Source organism: Bubalus kerabau, chromosome 6 (assembly GCF_029407905.1).
Source record: "Bubalus kerabau isolate K-KA32 ecotype Philippines breed swamp buffalo chromosome 6, PCC_UOA_SB_1v2, whole genome shotgun sequence".
NCBI classification, from domain to species: Eukaryota; Metazoa; Chordata; class Mammalia; order Artiodactyla; family Bovidae; genus Bubalus; species Bubalus kerabau.
The window spans coordinates 37238945-37259882 of record NC_073629.1 but is presented as its reverse complement, the minus strand read 5'-3'; the positions used below and the strand labels follow the sequence as shown (position 1 = coordinate 37259882).

Here is a 20938-nt window from a genome sequence, read left to right as displayed (position 1 = left end):
ATAATTTATATTCTAGTGTAGAGGCAGCAATAGACAAATATATACATATAAAATAGAGTCTGAGGTAGTCCTAAGTTCAGGATAAGAGGAAGGTACAGGGCTACAGAGAAGAGGAAACACCCTTTTAGAAAGGCCACCCAGGAAAGACTCAATGAAGTCAGAGATGACAGGACACCTGACGGAAACAAGGGAGAAAGATGTGTGGATACCTGGGGTCAGTGCATGCTGGGACAAGGAGACTAGCGCCTGTGCCCTCATGGCAGAGTGTTGGGCAAATTCTGGGAACAGAACTGAGGTACATGTCACTAGAATACAAGGAGAAATCCCTCATGTTAGAGTTTGTGTTACAGTGACTGTTAGATTTCCACATCATGGTCTTAAATGCCTACTGCCTAACACAAGAATAAAAGCTTTGCACAAAATGCATAGACCTACTGAGTAAAAGTCAATATGATCAATATGTGGACCACACTTAGGTTAAGGAGAAAAAACACAATCGTGATTTATTAAACAAAACCCAAAGTATTGTTGCATTTTTTCTGATGCCTTAGAAAATTACTTAATTATATTTTCTATGTCAAATCAAAAATCTAACTTACATTCCATATGAAAGCAAAAAAAAAAAAAAAAAAACGCTTACAAATCCATTCACTTCTTGTGGGGAATTAGAATACAAACTTCACAGCCTGATAAAACTAGACTTTCATTCTTAAACTCCCTTTACCTTCAGAACCACCAGGGAAGCCCCTAAACTCCCCTGAACACTATTAATAAAGACGTTCTCTTTTGAGGTATGTGCTTTATAACAACAGATAAGAGGCTCTCAATTATATATTTTTGCCATTGGAATTTCCATAATCCTGGATTTTATAAAATTAAAACAAACCACTTTTATTTTGTTTTTTAATATTTTAATTTACATTAAGAGCTTGTTATTTTTATAATAATTTATACAAATTTATTCTGGCATTGGGGATGGATGGATAGATAAATTGTGAGATGGATTAAAGTATGTATGCATTAATTATATGAGTATATCAATTGGGCATGATAACTACAACCAAAATAATTAAGATAGTCTTATATTATTTGCTCTGGAGGTTAGTTTTTATGAAATTTTTGTCCTATAACTAATCAAAACAACATTTAGCAGTAAAATGAGATGCAAACAAAAAATCTCCAATTTAAGAGAAAGGCACATATGTGTAATTCTGTCACTTACTAGCTGCATGACCTGAGCAAGTTACTCAGCTTCTCTGAACCTTAACTTTCTCTTCTGTAAAACAAAAACTGTAACTCCTTATTGTTTAAAACATACACTATCAAAATCCATGGCACAGTACCAGGCATTTAATAGGGTGCTCAAAGATTAACATCTGATATATAAGTAGTAGCAGTAGTTTTTATTATCATCACTACTACTAATCATTTGTAAGTCTAACTTAATTGGTTGGAGAACAAACAATCTACGTCCCAGGTGAAACTATAATACGTACTTGACCCTGCCAGGATCTACTGGTTACTTTAGAGAAAGACTCGATCAATCTTGCACTCTTAACTTACCACATGGCAGATGGTAGTATGTGATAATGTTGCTCCTGAGAGTTATGCTATTTTGCTGCGCCACTGATAGTGAAAAGCAATGACCAACATCTGCAGAATTAGAAACTCAGTGAAGAAAAATAGGGACAAGTTTATTCTCACACATTTTGGTTTAATAATTCTATTATAACATAAAGGAAACTTCAATTATTTAATGTTCCCCCAGCCAATGATGGCAACTCACCCCAGTATTCTTGCCTGGAAAACCCCCTGGAGGTCTACAGTCCATGGGATTGCAAAGAGTCGGACACAACTGAGCAAATAAACCACCAGCCAATGATAGTATACTTTTATGACTTACTTTTGAGAAAATCACATTAACAAAATATACAATTATAAATAATGTAACGCTTCTTAAAGAACATATGTTCATCACAATAGCTTTGAAAAAAATAATACATACATGCACAGAGTCCGGAATAATAACGGGAATAATAATACCTTCAAGGCAACATCTCAAATGCATGACAGGAAAGACAGCCTGTCCAAAGAACTTTTTTGAGCCAATTGATAACTGTCTAGAATACAGTGAAGTTGATTCAATACTTCACAAAGAAAAACAGGATAAAGTTCCAAATAATCAGAAGTGAAGCAGCCCATACATTTAGTGTAACACTCTGCTCCCCCCAAGTCCTCAAGGCCATCAACATGGGGTAAGACACAGCATATTCTGAATAGATCACCCCCACTCCATTCAAGGTCAAGAGACTAAAACAATACCTACTAGGATGGTTTTCCAGTGGTCATGTATGGATGTGAGAATTGGACTGTGAAGAAAACTGAGCGCTGAAGAATTGATACTTTTGAACTATGGTGTTGGAGAAGACTCTTGAGAGTCCCTTGGACTGCTAGGAGATCCAACCAGTCCATTCTAAAGGAGATCAGTCCTGGGTGTTCGTTGGAAGGACTGATGCTGAAGCTGAAACTCCAATACTTTGGCCGTCTCATGCGAAGAGTTGACTCATTTGAAAAGACCCTGATGCTGGGAGGGATTGGGGGCAGGAGGAGAAGGGGATGACAGAGGATGAGATGGCTGGATGGCATCACCGACTCAATGGACATTAGTTTGAGTGAACTCCGGGAGTTGGTGATGGACAGGGAGGCCTGGCCTGCTGCCAATCATGGGGTCGCAAAGAGTCTGACACGACTGAGCAACTGAACTGAACTGAACCAGAAACTCACCTTTCCCTTCTCCAATTTAAACTCTTAAGTTCTAAAGAGGCTCTCGGCCTTAAATACCCTTGGGGACTTACTTCATCAGGCCCTTTATCCTCGGGTGTGTCCATCACCACATTCTTAGAACAGACAGCTACATTCTAATCATGGAAAGAATCCTGACATCATTTTTCTAATTCCACAAATCCACACAATTGTTGAAATTCTTCCACTCTCAGTTCAGTTCAGTCACTCAGTCATGTTGGACTCTTTGTGACCCCTTGGACTGCATCAGGCCAGGCCTCCCTGTCCATCACCAACTCCCAGAGTTTACTCAAACTCATGTCCATTGAGTTGGTGATCCCATTCAAACATCTCATCCTCTGTCGTCCCCTTCTACTCCTGCCTTCAGTCTTTCCCAGCATCAGGGTCTTTTCAAATGAATCAGCTCTTCACATCAGGTGGCCAAAGTATTGGAGTTTCAGCTTCAACATCAGTCCTTCCAATGAACACTCAGGACTGATCTCCTTTAGGATGGACTGGTTGGATCTCCTAGCAGTCCAAGGGACTCTCAAGAGTCTTCTCTAACACCACAGTTCAAAAGCATCAATTCTTCGGAGCTCAGCTTTCTTTAAGTCCAACTCTAACATCCATACATGACTACTGGAAAAACCACAGCCTTGACTAGATGGACCTTTGTTGGCAAAGTAATGTCTCTGCTTTTTAATATGCTGTCTAGGTTGGTCATAGCTTTCCTTCCAAGGAGTAACTGTCTTTTAATTTCATGGCTGCAATCGCTATCTGCAGTGATTTTGGAGCCCAAAAATATAAAGTCTGACACTGTTTCCACTGTTTCCCCATCTATTTCACATGAAGTGATGGGACTGGATACCATGATCTTTGTTTTCTGAATGTTGAGCTTTAAGCCAACTGTTTCACTCTCCTCTTTCAATTTCATCAAGCAGCCCTTTAGTTCTCCACTTTCTGCCATAAGAGTGGTGTCACCTGCACATCTGAGGTTATTGATTTTTCTCCTAGCAATTTTGATTCCAGCATGTGCTTCATCCAGCCCAAGATTTCTCATGATGTACTCTGCATACAAGTTAAATAAGCAGGGTGACAATATACAGTCTTGACATACTCCCTTTCCTATCTGGATCCAGTCTGTTGTTCCATGTCGAGTTCTAACTGTTGCTTCCTGACCTGCATATAGGTTTCTCAAGAGGCAGGTCAGGCAGTCTGGCATTCACATCTCTTTCAGAATTTTTCACAGTTGATTGTGATCCACACAGTCAAAGGCTTTTTCATAGTCAAAAAAGCAGAAATAGATGTTTTTCTGAACTCTCTTGATTTTTCCATGATCCAGCAGATGTTGGCAATTTGATCTCTGGTTCCTCTGCCTTTTCTAAACCAGCTTGAACATCTGGAAGTTCATGGTTCACAGATTGCTGAAGCCTGGCTTGGAGAATTTTGAGCATTATTTTACTAGCATGTGAGATGAGTGCAATTGTGCGGTAGTTTGAGCATTCTTTGGCATTGCCTTTCTTTGGGATTGGAATGAAAACTGACCTTTTCCAGTCCTGTGGCCACTGCTGAGTTTTCCAAATTTGCTGGCATATTGATTGAAGCACTTTCACAGCATCATCTTTTAGGATTTGAAATAGCTCAACTGGAATTCCATCACCTCCACTAGCTTTGTTCGTAGTGATGCTTCCTAAGGCCCACTTGACTTCACATTCCAGGATGTCTGGCTCTAGGTAGTGATCATATCATCGTGATTATCTGGGTCATGAAGATCTTTTTTGTACAGTTCTTCTGTGTATTCTTGCCATCTCTTCTTAATATCTTCTGCTTCTGTTAAGTCCATACCATTTCTGTCCCTTATTGAGCCCATCGTTACATCTTCCACCAGGGACTTCCCTGGTGGCTCAGACAGTGAAGTATCTGCCTACAATGCAGGAGACCCGGGTTCAATCCCTGGATTGGGAAGATCTCTTGGAGAAGGAAATGGCAATGAAGAAGCCTGGCAGGCTACAGTCTGTGGTGTTGCAAAGAGTCGGACAGGACTGAGTGACTTCACTTCACTTTCATCTTCCACTCTACCCTCTGCAATTCATGGTTCCATAATCAGCAAGATCATCTTCCCTTCATCTTCTAGAAGTCTGGTTCTCCCCATGGACCCTCCTTCTCCTGCAGCTCTTTCAAGTGGTAGCTGTTACTGACCCCTAATCTGAATGTCACTAAGCTACAAGTGAGGTAAATATCAGCCTCAGTCCTCATTGCTGTTTTCAGACTGTTCCTTCCATAAAATAACCTACTTTGAATACACTGTCAGCAGATTACATCACTAAATATTCCCTATTTTTCTGACATATCAAATGTTCTAGATCATTTTTGCTAATTTCTCAAAAAGTCCAGCCCCTGAGTGTCTCTTCACAATACTATACCTTCCTGCCAGTAGTCATGCATGGATATGAGAGCTGAACCATAAAGAAGACTAAGCAACAAATAATTGATGCTTTCAAACTGTGGTGCTGGAGAAAACTCTTGAGAGTCCCTTGGTCAGCAAGGAGATCAAACCAGTCCGTCCTAAAGGAAATCAATCCTGAATATTCATTGGAAAGACTGATGCTGAAGCTCAAGCTCAAGCTCCAATACTTTGGCCACTTGATGCAAAGAGCAGACTCAGTGGAAAAGAGCTTGAGGGCAGGAGGAGAAGGGGGTGACAGAGGATGACATGGTTGGATGGCATCATAGACTCACTGGACATGAGTTTGAGCAAACTTCGGGAGATAGTGAAGGGCAGGGAAGGCTGGCATGCTGCAGTCCATGGCGTCTCGAAGAGTCAGACACAACAGAGTGACTGAATAACAACGGCAGTAAACAGTCTAAAAGGGTTTGATAGGACTGTCATAACAAAATACACAGGACTGGGTAGCTTAGTAAGCAGAATTATTTTCTCACAGTTCAGAAGGCTGAAAGTCCAAGATCAAGGTGCTTACAAAATTTATTTCCTCTGAGACCTCTCTGTGGCTTACAGATGGCCACCCACCTGCTGTTCCCTTCCACATGGTTTTTCTATGTGCACAAACCTCTCTAAAGTCTCTGTACGTCCTAACATCCATGATGACCTCATTTTAAAAAGATAACTTCTTAATTATCTCTTTAAAGACTCTACATCCAAATACAGTCACATTCTGAAGTTTAAGGAGTTACAGCTTCAAGACATGAATTTTGAGGGAACACAATTCAGCCCATAACACTTGTGGATGATCCATTTCATACTGTCTTCTCTTTTGTTTGCTTTCACATCTTTTAATGATTCTGTCACTAAAGATAGATCCTTTAAATATTTACGTCATATTATGTCATTCACCTATCTGAGCTACTCATTATCAAGACTGCATAGAGGCTTTGCTATAATGGCAACTCTTTCATAATTTCAATTTACTGCTTCCCAACCTCTGGTGATTCCTCTTCCCAGCCTACTCCTAAAAATATTTCAGTCACAGTAACTTTTCAATCCCAGTAAAAAGATTCCTATCACCTCCCCCTGCCCTTTGATATCCCAATTCCCCTCTTTTAACTGCTTACATTACATGATTTCTCTTCCCCTCCTCTCCCTTCATTGAACTAATTTGGAAATGCCATAATCCTGGTTAAATTCAACTCTCACCATTCTGTTCCTACATACCTTACAGCTGAACAAAACTAGTCTCACTCTAAATCCCTCAAGAGGGCTCTTGATGCTACCAGAACAGTTATGATCCACATATATTCACTCCCCCACACTCCAAGATGACCATGACACCTGTTCTCTCTTCCCACCCTCCAATACCTCCTCACTCTTAAAACCCTTGCTACTAACCTCACTGAGATAATTAAAGGATTCAGAAAGTCCTGGCATCATGACATCTGTGTTCCTATGTCCATCTAGACTCAGGTAGAGTCTGTCTTCCTTCCTATTGGCATAGATAAACCATCCATCTTTATAATCTTGTACATTAGATCCCACCCCTCACTTTAGCAAGTCAATATTTAACATTTTCTGTCACTTTCTCCTTTATCATCAAATTCTTGTTTCCTTCTGTCCCATGTCCATCAGCATAGCTTGTGTGTGCATTTAATTTCTCTCAAATTAAAACAACAATTCTTTAAACTTTCTTTCAGCCTCACTTTCTCTACCAGATACCCTCTCCTTTCGTTCTTCCCTCCTAACAAAATTTCTTGAGATTTCTCTAAACTGTCTTTCATTGTGCTCTAGCCCCATGGCTCTTGCTCTTTCTCAGGCATGTTCCTAACTTAAGAGTCTCCACCTAGCAAGTTTTTCTCCCAGAGAAAAGTCACTCACTTCCTTCCTATCTTTACTCAGATGTTATCTTCTCAATGAGGTCTACAGCAATCACCTTATTTTAAACTGCAGCATACGCCTGCCACTTGGTATTCCAGTTCCCCTTCACCAACTTTCTCTACCTTAACTTTAATAGCACTCAACACTTTTGGCATACTACATAATTTATATATTACATTGTTTTGGGGATTTCTGCTTTGGTTTGGTTTTTAAATCTATCTCCTTCTGCTAGTATGTAAACTCCACAATGGGATGGCTATTTGTCTTGATCAGTGATACATCCCAAGTACTTAAAATAGTTCCTAGTACATGAGAGACACTCAATAAATATGTGTTCAATAAATGGATGAACAAATCCAACAAAAATTTAGATGTTAAAAAGATAAAATTATCAAACATTGGAAGAAAATTGTATGTTGAGTAAGGTGACGGTGGGTAGGGGACTTGTATAGAAAAGGCCTCTCTATTGTACATCAAAACCCTAAATCCACAAAAAAGATAAATAATTTGAATATATTAATTTTTTTTTAATTTGCCCAACAAAGCACCTTAAACTAAAACAAATCTCAATCCAAAAAACAATTTGATCCTCATATCATGGATAATGGTTAATCATTATAATATATAAAGGCCTCCTAAAAATTAATAAGATAATCTTATTATTTTATAAATTCAGTAGAAAAATAGGTAAAGACTAGGAACATACAACTGATCAGTTCAGTTCAGTCCCTCAGTCATGTCCAACTCTTTGTGACCTGATGCACTGCAGCACACCAGGCTTCCCTATCCATCACCAACTCCTGAGGCTTGCTCAAATTCATGTCCATTGAGTCTGTGATACCAACCAACCATCTCATCCTCTGTTGTCCCCTTCTCCTCCTGCCTTCATTCCTTCCCAGCATCAGGGTCTTTTCAAATGAGTCAGTTTTTCACATCAGGTGGCCAAAGTATTAGAGTTTCAGCTTCAGCATCAGTCCTTCCAATGAATATTCAGGACTGATGTCATTTAGGACAGACTGGTTGGATCTTTTTGCAGTCCAAGGGACTCTCAAGAGTCTTCTCCAACACCACAGTTCAAAAGCATCAATTCTTCGGAGCTCAGCCTTCTTCACAGTCCAACTCTCACATGCATACATGAGTACTGGAAAAACCATAGCCTTGACTAGATGGACCTTTGTTGGCAAAGTAATGTCTCTGCTTTTGAATATGCTGTCTAGGTTGGTCATAACCTTCCTTCCAAGGAGTAAGCGTCTTTTAATTTCATGGCTGCAATCACCATCTGCAGTGATTTTGGAGCCCAAGAAAACAAAGTCTGACACTGTTTCCATTGTTTCTCCATTTATTTGGTGTGAAGTGATGGGACTGGCATCTGGTCCCATCACTTCATGGCAAATAGATGGGGAAACAGTGGAAACAGTGTCAGACTTTATTTTTGGGGGCTCCAAAATCACTGCAGATGGTGATTGCAGCCATGAAATTAAAAGACGCTTACTCCTTGGAAGGAAAGTTATGACCAACCTAGACAGCATATTCAAAAGCAGAGACATTACTTTGCCAACAAAGGTCCGTCTAGTCAAGACTATGGTTTTTCCAGTACTCATGTATGGATGTGATAGGTGGACCATAAAGAAAGCTGAGTGCCGAAGAATTGATGCTTCTGAACTGTGGTGTTGGAGAAGACTCTTGAGAGTCCCTTGGACTGCAAGGAGATCCAACCAGTCCATTCTGGAGGAGATCAGTCCTGGGTGTTCTTTGGAAGGACTGACGCTAAAGCTGAAACTCCAATACTTTGGCCACCTCATGGGAAGAGTTGACTCATTGTAAAGGACTCTGATGCTGGGAGGGATTGGGGGCAGGAGAAGAAGGGGACTATAGAGGATGAGATGGTTGGATGGCATCACTGACTCAATGGACATGAGTTTGAGTGAACTCCAGAAGTTGGTGATGAACAGGAAGCCTGGCGTGCTGCGATTCATGGGGTCACAAAGAGTCGGACACGACTGAGTGACTGAACTGAACTGAACTGAACTGATGGGACTGGATGCCATGATCTTCGTTCTTAGAATGTTGAGTTTTAAGCCAGCTTTTTCATTCTCCTCTTTCACTTTCATCAAGAGGCTCTTCAGTTCCTCTTCACTTTCTGCCGTAACAGTGGCATCATCTGCATATCTGAGGTTATTGATATTTCTCCCAGAAATCTTGATTCACGTATACAATTTATACAGGACTGGAAATAATAATTGTTTTTAACTATATGAAAATATGCCCAACTTCTCTCATAATACAAATTAAAACTACCATGAGATACTATATTTATGAATCAGATTGATAAAATCCAAAAGCACTTTATAGATGTGCTCATACATTACTGCTGAAAGTACAAATTGGTACAAGTTCTTTGTAAAGCAATTTATCAAAATCTGACAAAATCACAAATGAATAGACCTTCTGAATTAATGATACCACTTCTGAAATTTATTCTATATGAATCTATTTGCATATTATGAGGTCTGTAAAAGATAATTCATTGTAATACACCATGCATTATTAAAATGCTGGAAAGTGTTCATCAGTAAGACTTTGGTTAAATAAATGATATCTCCACCAACTGAAATACTTTTCAACTGTATAAAAGAATGTAAAACTTTATATTTTGTTGTGACAGAAACTCTAAGATACAATGTTAAGTGAATACTGCATCAAGCAGAACAACAGTATCTTATGTTTAAAAAACAGAGAAATAAGAATACACATAAATACTGGCATTTGCTTACATGTATAAAAACAAACACTAGAAGCACATCCAGTAAGTCCCCTATGTATGAATCTTCAAGTTGAGAACTTTCAAAGACGTGAACATGCATATGGTTCCAGCAAGAAGCCCTCCCTCCTCCAGTCAGTAACTCTTCTTGCCTGTTTACTCCGTGCTAGCCCCTGCATGCCAGCTGTTGTAGGGTACTACTGCACTTTTCAAAGTACTGTATTGTAAGATTAAGAATGTTTTCTTTATTTTTATGTATAATTTAGGTGAAAAGTGGTGTAAACCTCTCACAGTACACTGTTACATAGCCAGTTGTGTTAGTTGGGTGCCTAGGCTAACCTTGTTGGACTTCTGAACAAACTGAATTTACAAATGCACCTTCAGAATGGAACCTGTTCATATGTTGGGGACTTTCTCAGAAATTAATATAAGTGTTACCTGTAGAATAAAGAGGTGGAAGTGTTAGTTGCTCAGTCGTGTCTGACTCTTTGCAAACCCAAGGACTGTAGTCCATCAAGCTCCTTTGTCCAGGGGACTCTCTAGGCAAGAATACTAGAGTGGGTTGGCATTCCCTTCTCTAGGGGTTATTTGCAACCCAGGATTGAACTCAGGTATCTAGCATTGCAGGCAGATTCTTTACCATCTGAGCCACCAAGGAAACTTTTCACTGTGTATCTTTCTGCACTTTGTATATTATTTTTCAACTATGATAATGTATTATCTATCCTAACAAACACATGTTAAAAATAGTTGCACATAAATAGCTCATAAGAAAATCATATCAATGCTACATCATTGAAATTCCAACTAACTTACTTTTATAAACACCTTGACTAAACACTTTATATATACCAAATATGAAAACAGACAAAAAGAACATTTCTCCATTTTGACTACAGGATGAGTGTGGCGAGGGAAGAACAGGAACTGGTAAAGAATTCATTACTGTTATTTATTAGATACTGCAAGCCTGAAAACATGTCAGGAATCCAAATAAAACAAGGCAAAAAGCAGTATTAGCATCAAAAACAACCACTCACAGTGAGCAATACCACTTGCAGAATGAATAAACAGGTGTATAGCCACTTAAAGTTTAATTTCCACATAATAGGAACAAACAGATAAATAAAAGAGAGGCCTTCCCACTGAGACCAAGAAAAATTGGACCACAGAGGAGCAGCACAGCACTATTGTTAAAATAACAATCAAGATAGTGGGTGATGAAAACAGAAGGAAAATACAGAAACTGAAGGCAATCCTCCTTATATTTTGCATCTATTAATTACTTTATATGTACAGTTCAAGGCCCTCAGATGAAGGAAGACTCTGATGCCAAGTCTCCCACCTTTGGGTACAAAAGTATCTTGTTCAAAAGTGTTGAGTACAAGTACAGACAAATAGATTTCTCCCACTAATGGCTTTAACAATAGTCTTCACCAAAAACTGGGAGGTCAAAGGGGTGTAACCAAATGAACTAAAAATGTAATTGAAGACATATGTAAGAATGAATGGAATTGGGAGTATTCTATCTAAAGAAAAGAAGGGTAAGAAAAAAGGTGAGTAGAATCAGCATCAATAAGAACACATTACTTAATTACCAAGCATTTTGGACCATGGGAATCAAAGAATTTAAAAAAACAAACACTCCCTCCAGGGAGCTTTGGAGATGGGACATGCACATTAAAACCAAGTTTATAAACTTGTTGCTTGAGAGTCAGTTCAGCACAAAAATATATTTTATTATAGAATGATATGTCAATACTAAATATGCTAGGCACTTTCATATAAAAATCTGGATTTTCAGTTTCTTTTCAAAACTGGGGCAAAGAGGACCACCAAGCGTTGAGAGGTAGAAGTGTTTAAGGAACCCTGGGATGTATTTTACACTGAGAACAGAGGAAGCACCATGTGAGAGAAACCACCAGCGGCCTGGAGCCTAGAAAGCTTACAACAAGATGAAGCACAGTGTTGAGGCGTATATTAGACAGCTTGGGCAGCCATCACAAAATACCATGGGCTGAGTGGCTCAAACAACAGAAATTTATTTCCCTACAATTCTGAAGGCTGGAAGTCCAAGAACAGGGTGCCAGCATGTTCAGGTTCTGGTAAGAGCTGTTTTCCTGCTTTGCAGAGAGCCCTTCTTGCTGTGAACACATGTGGGGGGCAGTCAGCTATCTCTCTCCTCTCTCTTCCTGTGCTTATAAAGCCATTAATCCTATCATGAGAGCCCCAAGACCCTCATGACCAAATCTAAGCCTATTTACCTCCCAAAGGCCCCACCTTCAACTGCAGCCACATGGATAGCAGGGGTAAGGCTTCAACATGTGAATTTGTGTACGCGTGTGCATGCTCAGTCATGTCCCATGGACCATAGCCTTCTAGGCTTCTCTGTCCATGGGATTTTCCAGGCAAGAATACTGGAGTGAACTGCCATTTTCCACTCCAGAGGATCTTCCCAACCCAGGGATCGAATCCAAGTCTCTTGAGTCTCCTGCATTCGCAGGCAGATTCTTTACCACTGAGTCACCTGGGAAGCCCATGAATTTATGGGGGTGACACAAACATTCGGTCCATAAAAGGAGCAGAAGTAAACCATTTGCTGAGTAAGAAATTTGAAAGTTAATGGAAATGTGGTTAGAAGAGAGATGACATTTCAATTATCTCTTCCGTATTTCAAATTCAGTGTAGTTAAAAATCTTTTTCCACACAGCATTTCCCTTGTGGTTCGGTGGTAAAGAATCTGCCTGCCAATGCAGGAGGCACAGGTTCGATCCCTGGTCCATGAAGATCCCACAGGCCTCAGAGCAACTAAGGCCATGCACAACTATTGAGTCTGTACCCAGAGCCTGGGAGTCAAAACTACTGGGCCCATGTACTGCTACTGGGCTCTCATGCCTAAAGCCCTGCTTCCCAACAAGAGAAGCCACCACAATGAGAAGCCCATGCACCATAAAGAAGACCCTGCTCATTGCAACTAGAGAAAGCCTGCCCACAGCAACAAAGATCCACACAACCCAAAATAAATAAAGAAATTTTTTTTTAAAACTGTCTCCTCTCACAACTTCACTCTCTAATTTACAACTATTATACCACCAAAAATCTCACCTTGAAATATTTCTAGAAAAGATAATATATATTCCATTCCATACCAATTATGGACAGAAAAGTCAATTTCACAAAGTACATAAGAAAATTGGTTCTGCTAATTTATATTTACCTTTCATTAAAAATAAATAAATAATAAATATTTTTAGTGAGCAGAGACTTAGAATCTGGCCAATAATTTGAGATATTAAATTAGTTAATTAATTAATTTAGTGATGTTAAATAGTCAAATGAGGTCACAAGGTCTACTTTAAAATTAATTACCTATGCACATTCTTCAACAATATGGAAGCCTTTCATTTATTTTTCAAAACAGCTGTTAAATACTTAATTTTTAAAAACATGCTGCTAAAAATCTTCTTTTGCCCATGAAAGTCACCATATTTACACCTCTATTATCCTTCCTTTCAGCTTCTTTTGAAAGCAGGTGCCTTTTGTTTCATAATTAGCAAATACTAAAATAGATCATCAAAATGCAACTTTGTCAAGCTCCTAAAAGCTCCTATATCAGAATATGGTCCAATCCATACTGGTAACAGAGCTGATACAAGACTGCTCTGCCTGGGGTTTCTCATAGCTTTGCAAACCTAATATTCCCTTCACAGGTCCTTACTGTCCTCAAATCTAAAGCTGGGTTTGGAACCAGGAATCTGATAAATGCAGGACAATCTTATTTTTGCTACATTAGGCCCAAAGAAGAATCATAACCTACGTGAACCACTCTACAGATCTGAGAGTCACTTACTTGCCACAGCTCCACCACTAGCTCTTTGGCCACTTGATCTCTGAACTTCACTTGCCTAATCTCCAAATGATAAATCTTCACTTCCCAATAATAATGCCTGTCTCCTAGAATTATTATAAATTAAATTCTTAGTACAATGTCCAACAAAAAAGAAAGCACTTAAGGCAGGTCAAAAAGAGACAGATTACATGAATGTATTCTCTCTCCCTCCTAAACCATACCATAATGGAGTTTTGTTTTAAGGCACAAAGCCACAAGGACAAAGAGAACAGAGAAAAGGAAGGAAAGTTTAGAAGTCAGAAAAGTAAATGATAAGTAATTGGAACTTGACAGCAGACTCAGGAAGGCAAAAGGCAAAGCAGGCAATGAAGGGAGTGAAAAATAACCCTGTTTAAGACTATAACTGCGCCCCATACCCACACACCACCCCACCCCACCCCTGTCCGACGCATAGGTAAAAATAAAGCCAAAACAAGAAGTCTGGTGAGAAGTCTTTTAAAGACCAGTTATCCCGCCCACCATTATAAGACCAGATCACCTGGGTGATGGTTTCTCCCCAGAGCACATTCACATCCTGAAAGCTGAGACTTCAGGCTGCTTACCCTTGTGCCATTGTCTTCTCCGACAAAGGTGGAAAGTCAGGCTTAAAAATAACTTGTCAGACAGGCAATTAGAAGAGCTTTCTCAGAAGAATATGATGTCTACCTTGAAAGATAGGGATCAAAACAAACAAGTAAATGGAAAAGTCACCTCAGAAGAAATAAAAGTCACCAAAGCAGGGAGAAGAAATTTTCAAAATATTACTAAGACTATCAGAGATAAAATAAAAAATACTGCATCCATGAAAAAGAAAACAGAATGCTATTTTTAAAAATGAGCATCAGGAAATAAAACAGAGCTTTCCAGTCTCCTCTGTAACACAGTAGGTAAAGACTGAGTACTCTCCTTGGTAAGGATTTCCAGAATCAGTAATAATCACATTTGAGTGTTTTGGGCTCCCACATCCAGATTTCACATCCTTTTTGTAAATGCATCCCCCCACCCCCAATTCCCTATTCTGATTTAGATATCCCTTATCTGTGCACTCAACACTCTGTGCATACATCTTTCATATTTCATACAGAATATACCCTAATTTCTGTTTGTTGTCAATCTTCCATATACTAGCGCAAAGTTTCTCCAGGGAAAGGACTGGGTGTTACTAACACATAGCATAGTGTCTGGCATATAAGTAGGTGCTCAGTAAATTTTTTGAGCAGATAAGTAATTGGATAGGGGAATTGTCATCACACCAGTTTGGTATGTCCCCAAGGCTGATCATTCCAAAAATCCATTATCAGCTCTGCTGGACCCCCAACAGTAAACTCAGATAAGACACTTAACTAGGGAAAGAACCAGAAAAATATTTGAGAAGAGGAAGAAGGGATGAGTGGGATATTCCCTTCAGTAAAGAAGGTCAATTGAACAAATAATATATAATTTTATACAAAAAAAAAAAAAAAACACTCTATGGAGCACCTATGGAATTAAGCTTCTGATTGCTAAGGCAAATGCTCTATTACTATAGTTAAACTCCAAATATCCATTTATGTATTCTAAAATATGAACAGTGGTCATATTTGAAGTTATTTTCTTCTTTTTGCTTGTCTTTTCTGATGTTTTTACAGTGTACAGGTATTGCTTCAGTTCAGTTCAGTTTAATAGCTCAGTCATGTCCAACTCTGCGACCCCATGGACTGTAGCACGCCAGGCTTCCCTGTCCATCACCAACTCCCAGAGCTTGCTCAAACTCACATCCATCAAGTCAGTGATGCCACCCAACCATCTCATCCTCTGTCATCTCCTTCTCTTCCTGCCTTCAATATTTCTCAGTGTCAGGGTCTTTTCCAAAAGAGACCCAGGCATGCATATTTCTTACAAGCTACACAGATGATTCCAATCCTCAGGCAGGTCTGACAATAGCCATTTACAGAACATATGAAGACTCATTAGAGCCTTAAGGCAAGAACTAGGACTCCACCCAGTAACTGCTTTCAGTGACTTTACTCATAACTTGTAAGTGGAAAAGTAATCATTAGTTCAGTAAGAGGGGTAGATGACACATAAAGAATAGGATTTCTCCTGGTGCTTGAGCAACATTAATCCAGATCCAAAGTATCTATTAAGTGAAGACAATGAGTAAGATAGGATTTATCAGGCTTATTTCAAGTTTATCTTGCTTTTCTGTATTTCTAACTCCTAAGGAGTAATTTCTTAGAAGATTAACTCCATTAAAAACCCACCCTCTTATCCTTTTTGCTAGCAATTCTCTCCAAAGTACATAAAAGCCTATTTCAGTTTTTAAGAAGCTAGTTAATCAAATGGATATTCAAGTTCATTTCTTTGGTGTCCTTTGCTAAGAGTTGACACTCAAATAAGGGCTTATAGCACATGCATTTGAGCTATTAGCCACGTCTGCTAACCATTTATCTTCCTTCTTTTTTCTCAACTCAAAAGCTAAAATTCTGTTAGCCTGTCACTGTATTTTTATTCACTAAACTACTACATTCAAATCACATCACTATTATATTAATGTAATAGATGAGCTCTGTAAATGAATGTGAATACTATCACTTTGCACCCTTCTAGAGTTATTAATTTCAGTGTATTCATTGTATTTTCGAATAGGGCTGCACAGTAAATAATACAACAGAAAGAGGCTTTAACCTATTCCCAAAGCCTATATACAAGGATATAAAGCCAGTGGTGTATTAACTTAAAAAATAGATCAATCTTATCTTGCAAAGAGAAGATAAAAGGTAGTTCTGTCATTAAAGACAGCCATGCTTGAGGCTGTAAACCATACTTGAGAATATAAAGAGAAGCCTGCAAGTATCTGTTAAATTTAGCTTTCCGTCCTTGAAGAAAGTCTTCAACCTGATAGACATTTTAAAAACAAAAAAGAAGATTTAATCATCCAGGCATTTCCTCGTGTTAACTAGGCAGAGAAAGCATAAACCCAATAACAACAACAATAATTATAATATCATTTTACAGCACTTTACAAAGAGCTTTAATACACATGAAAGTGAAAATTAACTGAATTCTTAAGTATGGCCATTACACTATCCAGATATCCTAAAGGCATGTAAATGGAGAACGTAACAGTATTCATCAGAAGAGTAACACCATAGTGCCTCAAATCAGCAAGAAAATTCAGAGTGAGAATTAAATATCTGCAGAGCCATGTGAGGAAGACATTTGAATAATACAAGAATTACCCTCAAGTTTTCGAGAAAGAATCTCAGTATTATTTGCAAACCGTATACAAACCTGGTTTAAAGGACTAGCAAGTCGATTTTCAACTCTTTGTGCTCATGTTGGTTTGCACCCTCTGGACTTTCCACTGCAATCTGAAACTGGCTCCACGCGATTTAACAAAGAAACAGACCGCTCCAGACTGGTGGCATGCACGCGCATGCTCAGTCGTGCTGGGCACGTTTCCACCCTGTGGACTGTAAGCGGCAGGTTAAAAGGAAAGGGGACTTACCTAAGAGGCTTGTCTTGGGTGGCGGTAAGACGGTAAGATCTCCCCACCCGTCTGGCAGAATCTTAAGTTTGAATAGAGGCTTTAATGGGGTTCAGTCAGGTACAAAGTCCAACAATACCTGACTGACGGTCTCAACACCGTCTTACTCTCTCAAGGCTTCATCCATGAAATGGCTTGGGCTGTGGGAATGGAGGGGCGTCCTAGGTGGCTCAGTGGGTAAAGAATCCACCTGCCAATTCAGGAGACCCAGGAGACGCTGGTTTGATCCCTGGGCATGGAAGAGGGCATGGCAACCCACTCCAGTGTTCTTGCCTGGAAACGCCCATGGACAGGAATCTGGTGGGCTACAATCCATATGGTCACAAAGAGTTGGACACAACTGAAGCGACTGAGCAGGCGGGCGTGGTAACAGAGGGCAAAATGTACATTTCCAGGACAGGGGAGGGGTTAGGAGCCTCCAGTTGCATGGATCCAGCTTACAGGTCAACAGGCGGTCACATCCTCTCAATGACCTCCCTCAGCACTTCATGGCTCCTGACTGGCTCTTAAAATTTCACACCCACCCATCCTCCACAATGTGCCCTGTTCAGATCAGTTCAGTTCAATTCAGTCGCTCAGTCCTGTCTGACTCTTAGCGACCCCATGAATCACAGCACACCAGGCCTCCCTGTCCATCACCAACACCTGGAGTTCACTCAAACTCATGTCCATTGAGTCTGTGATGCCATCCAGCCATCTCATCCTCTGTCGTCCCCTTCTCCTCCTGCCCCCAATCTCTCCCAGCATCAGGGTCTTTTCCAATGAGTCAACTCTTCGCATGATGTGGCCAAAGTACTGGAGTTTCAGCTTCAGCATCAGTTCTTCCAATGAACACCCAGGACTGATCTCCTTTATGGTTGGATTTCCTTGCAGTCCAAGGGACTCTCAAGAGTCTTCTCCAACACCACAGTTCAAAAGCATCAATTCTTCAGTGCTCAACTTTCTTCACAGTCCAACTCTCACATCCATACATGACCACTGGAAAAAACATAGCCTTGACTAGATGGACCTTTGTTGGCAAAATAACATCTCTCCTTTTCAATATGTTATCTAGGTTGGTCATAACTTTCCTTCCAAGGAGTAAGCCTCTTTTAATTTCATGGCTGCAGTCACCATCTGCAGTAATTTTGGAGCCCAAAAAAATTAAGTCTGACACTGTTTCCACTGTTTCCCCATCTATTTCCCATGAAGTGATGGGACCAGATGCCATGATCTTTGTTTTCTGAATGTTGAGCTTTAAGCCAACTTTTTCACTCTCCTCTTTCACTTTCATCAAGAGGCTTTTTAGTTCCTCTTCACTTTCTGCCATAAGGGTGGTGTTATCTGCATATCAGAGGTTATTGATATTTCTCCTGGCAATCTTGATTCCAGCTTATGTTTCTTCCAGTCCAGCATTTCTCATGATGTACTCTGCATATAATAAGATAAATAAGCAGGGTGACAATATACATCCTTGGCATATTCCTTTTCCTATTTGGAACCAGTCTGTTGTTCAATGTCTATTTCTAACTGGTGCTTCCTGACCTGCATATAGGTTTCTCAAGAGGCAGGTCAGGTGGTCTGGTATTCACATCTCCTGAAGAATTTTCCACAGTTTATTGTGATCCAAACAGTCAAAGGCTTTGGCATAGTCAATAAAGCAGAAAGAGATGTTTTTCTGGAACTCTCTTGCTTTTTCCATGATCCAGCAGATGTTGGCAATTTGATCTCTGGTTCCTCTGCCTTGTCTAAAACCAGCTTGAACATTCATGGTTCACGTATTGCTGAAGCCTGGCTTGGAGAATTTTGAGCATTACTTTACTAGTGTGTGAGATGAGTGCAATCGTGCAGTAGTTTGAGCATTCTTTGGCATTGCCTTTCTTTGGGATTGGAATGAAAACTGACCTTTTCCAGTCCTGTGGCCACTGCTGAGTTTTCCAAATTTGCTGGCATATTGAGTGCAGCACTTTCACAGCATCATCTTTCAGGATTTGAAATAGCTCAACTGGAATTCCATCACCTCCACTAGCTTTGTTCGTAGTGATGCTTCCTAAGGCCCACTTGACTTCACATTCCAGGATGTATGACTCTAGGTGAGTGATCACACCATCATCATGATCTTGGTCATGAAGCTCTTTTTTGTACAGTTCTTCTGTGTATTCTTGCCACTTCTTAATATTTTCTGCTTCTGTTAGGTCCATACCATTTCTGTCCTTTATCGAGCCCATCTTTGCATTAAGTGTTCCCTTGGTATCTCTAATTTTCTTGAAGCGATCTCTAGTCTTTCTCATTCTATTGTTTTTCTCTATTTCTTTGCATTGATCGCTGAGGAAGGCTTTCTTATCTCTCCTTGCTATTCTTTGGAACTCTGCATTCAGATGCTTATATCTTTCCTTTTCTCCTTTGCTTTTCACTTCTCTTCTTTTCACAGCTATTTTGTAAGGCCTCCTCAGACAGCCATTTTGCTTTTCTGCATTTCTGTGCCCTGAGCGGTCAGCAAAGGGTTTCACTAGCAGGAAGGTGGCTCATTTGGCAATTCTCAGGCTGCATTGGAGGCAGATTCCACAGAAGCCATATGGGCACATGCAAGAGAAAATGCAGGAAAAGATAATGCTTCCCCAAATAAGTAACAGTGTTTTTCACCAAAAGGCCCATGATTATTTGAACCACTGATTTATTAAGCCCCCTAGGATGGGGGTGGGCGTGGGGTGGTCAGATCACATAGCTGTCATGTGTTTCCTCGTGTGATTTAATAAAAATAAGCAGACTCATTAGGTATGAACACACAACAACATTCTGTTCTCATAATGGCACAGGTGCCTCCTTTCCAGACAGTAATAATGTCCAAGGCCATCCAGTTTTGGAGGACAGTATTTTTCATTACAGACATTTCATTACAGACATTTCATTAGAGACATTTCATTGTTCAGTAAAGACAGGCTTTGCTGACTAGCATTTAAGGTTTGCTGGGTGAATTCAGTGAGGGCTTTGTATGTGGGCTGTAACATCCTCAGGCCAATGAAAGGAAAAAAGACAGTAGCCAAGTGACTGTAGCAGTGGAAAACAGAATGTGCTCATCTGGCCTAGAGGAGAAGGAGGGTGACCATTTTTGTTACTTTGGAGGGGGTGGTGCCGGGAGCCACCACGGGAGATCCCACCCATGACAAAGGTCATGCGGAAGAGACCTGACAGGCAAAGGCGGATCAGGCCTCAAGGGACCCCCTGAATCTGCTCGAGCATCTACCCCAAAACCAAAATCTGTCTGTTGTTTATTATATTAGGCCTTTCACCAACTCTTCTGACATTAACAGGGGGCTATCCCGGACCACCTTTCTCTGGAAAAAGTCAACTTAGGGCTTTAGTTAATAAGTCTCTTGGACATAAAAGAAATACTTCTATTTTAACCCCTCTGTTGGCATTCTAGCTTGCCTGACAGGTTTATCCATACTCTTGCAATTAACACATGATTGTTCACAACTCCCCAACCTTGAAAGGCACGGGAAGCCAAAACATTCTAAAAGTTCTAATGAGCATAGAGTCCTTTAAGGGATGAAAAATTATTAGACTAGATAGTACTGGTAAAGGGCTTCATTATTGGGCCAATGCTTGCTGCCAAGTTCCCATATCCCTTATCCATTGTGCACCTGGGAGTGCATTGGTTAACATAGTTGG

The 20938-nt window shown here is 40.0% G+C and overlaps 1 protein-coding gene across 3 annotated transcripts in view; it reads right to left on the bottom strand.

Moving 5' to 3' along the window:
* The window catches only part of LOC129655040 (peptidyl-prolyl cis-trans isomerase FKBP1A-like), a 196906-nt gene extending 179793 nt beyond the window's left edge, over positions 1-17113 (bottom strand). For 2 of the 3 annotated variants that reach the window (XR_008715720.1, XR_008715719.1), the window contains exons 1-2: positions 17032-17113; positions 14322-14420 (exon numbers count right to left, since the gene is read on the bottom strand). The gene's annotated coding sequence lies outside the window, so the exon portion shown is untranslated. The remainder of the gene's footprint in view (positions 1-14321; positions 14421-17031) is intronic. The other variant, XM_055584936.1, reaches the window with a different exon arrangement.
* Positions 17114-20938: the final 3825 nt, after the last annotated feature.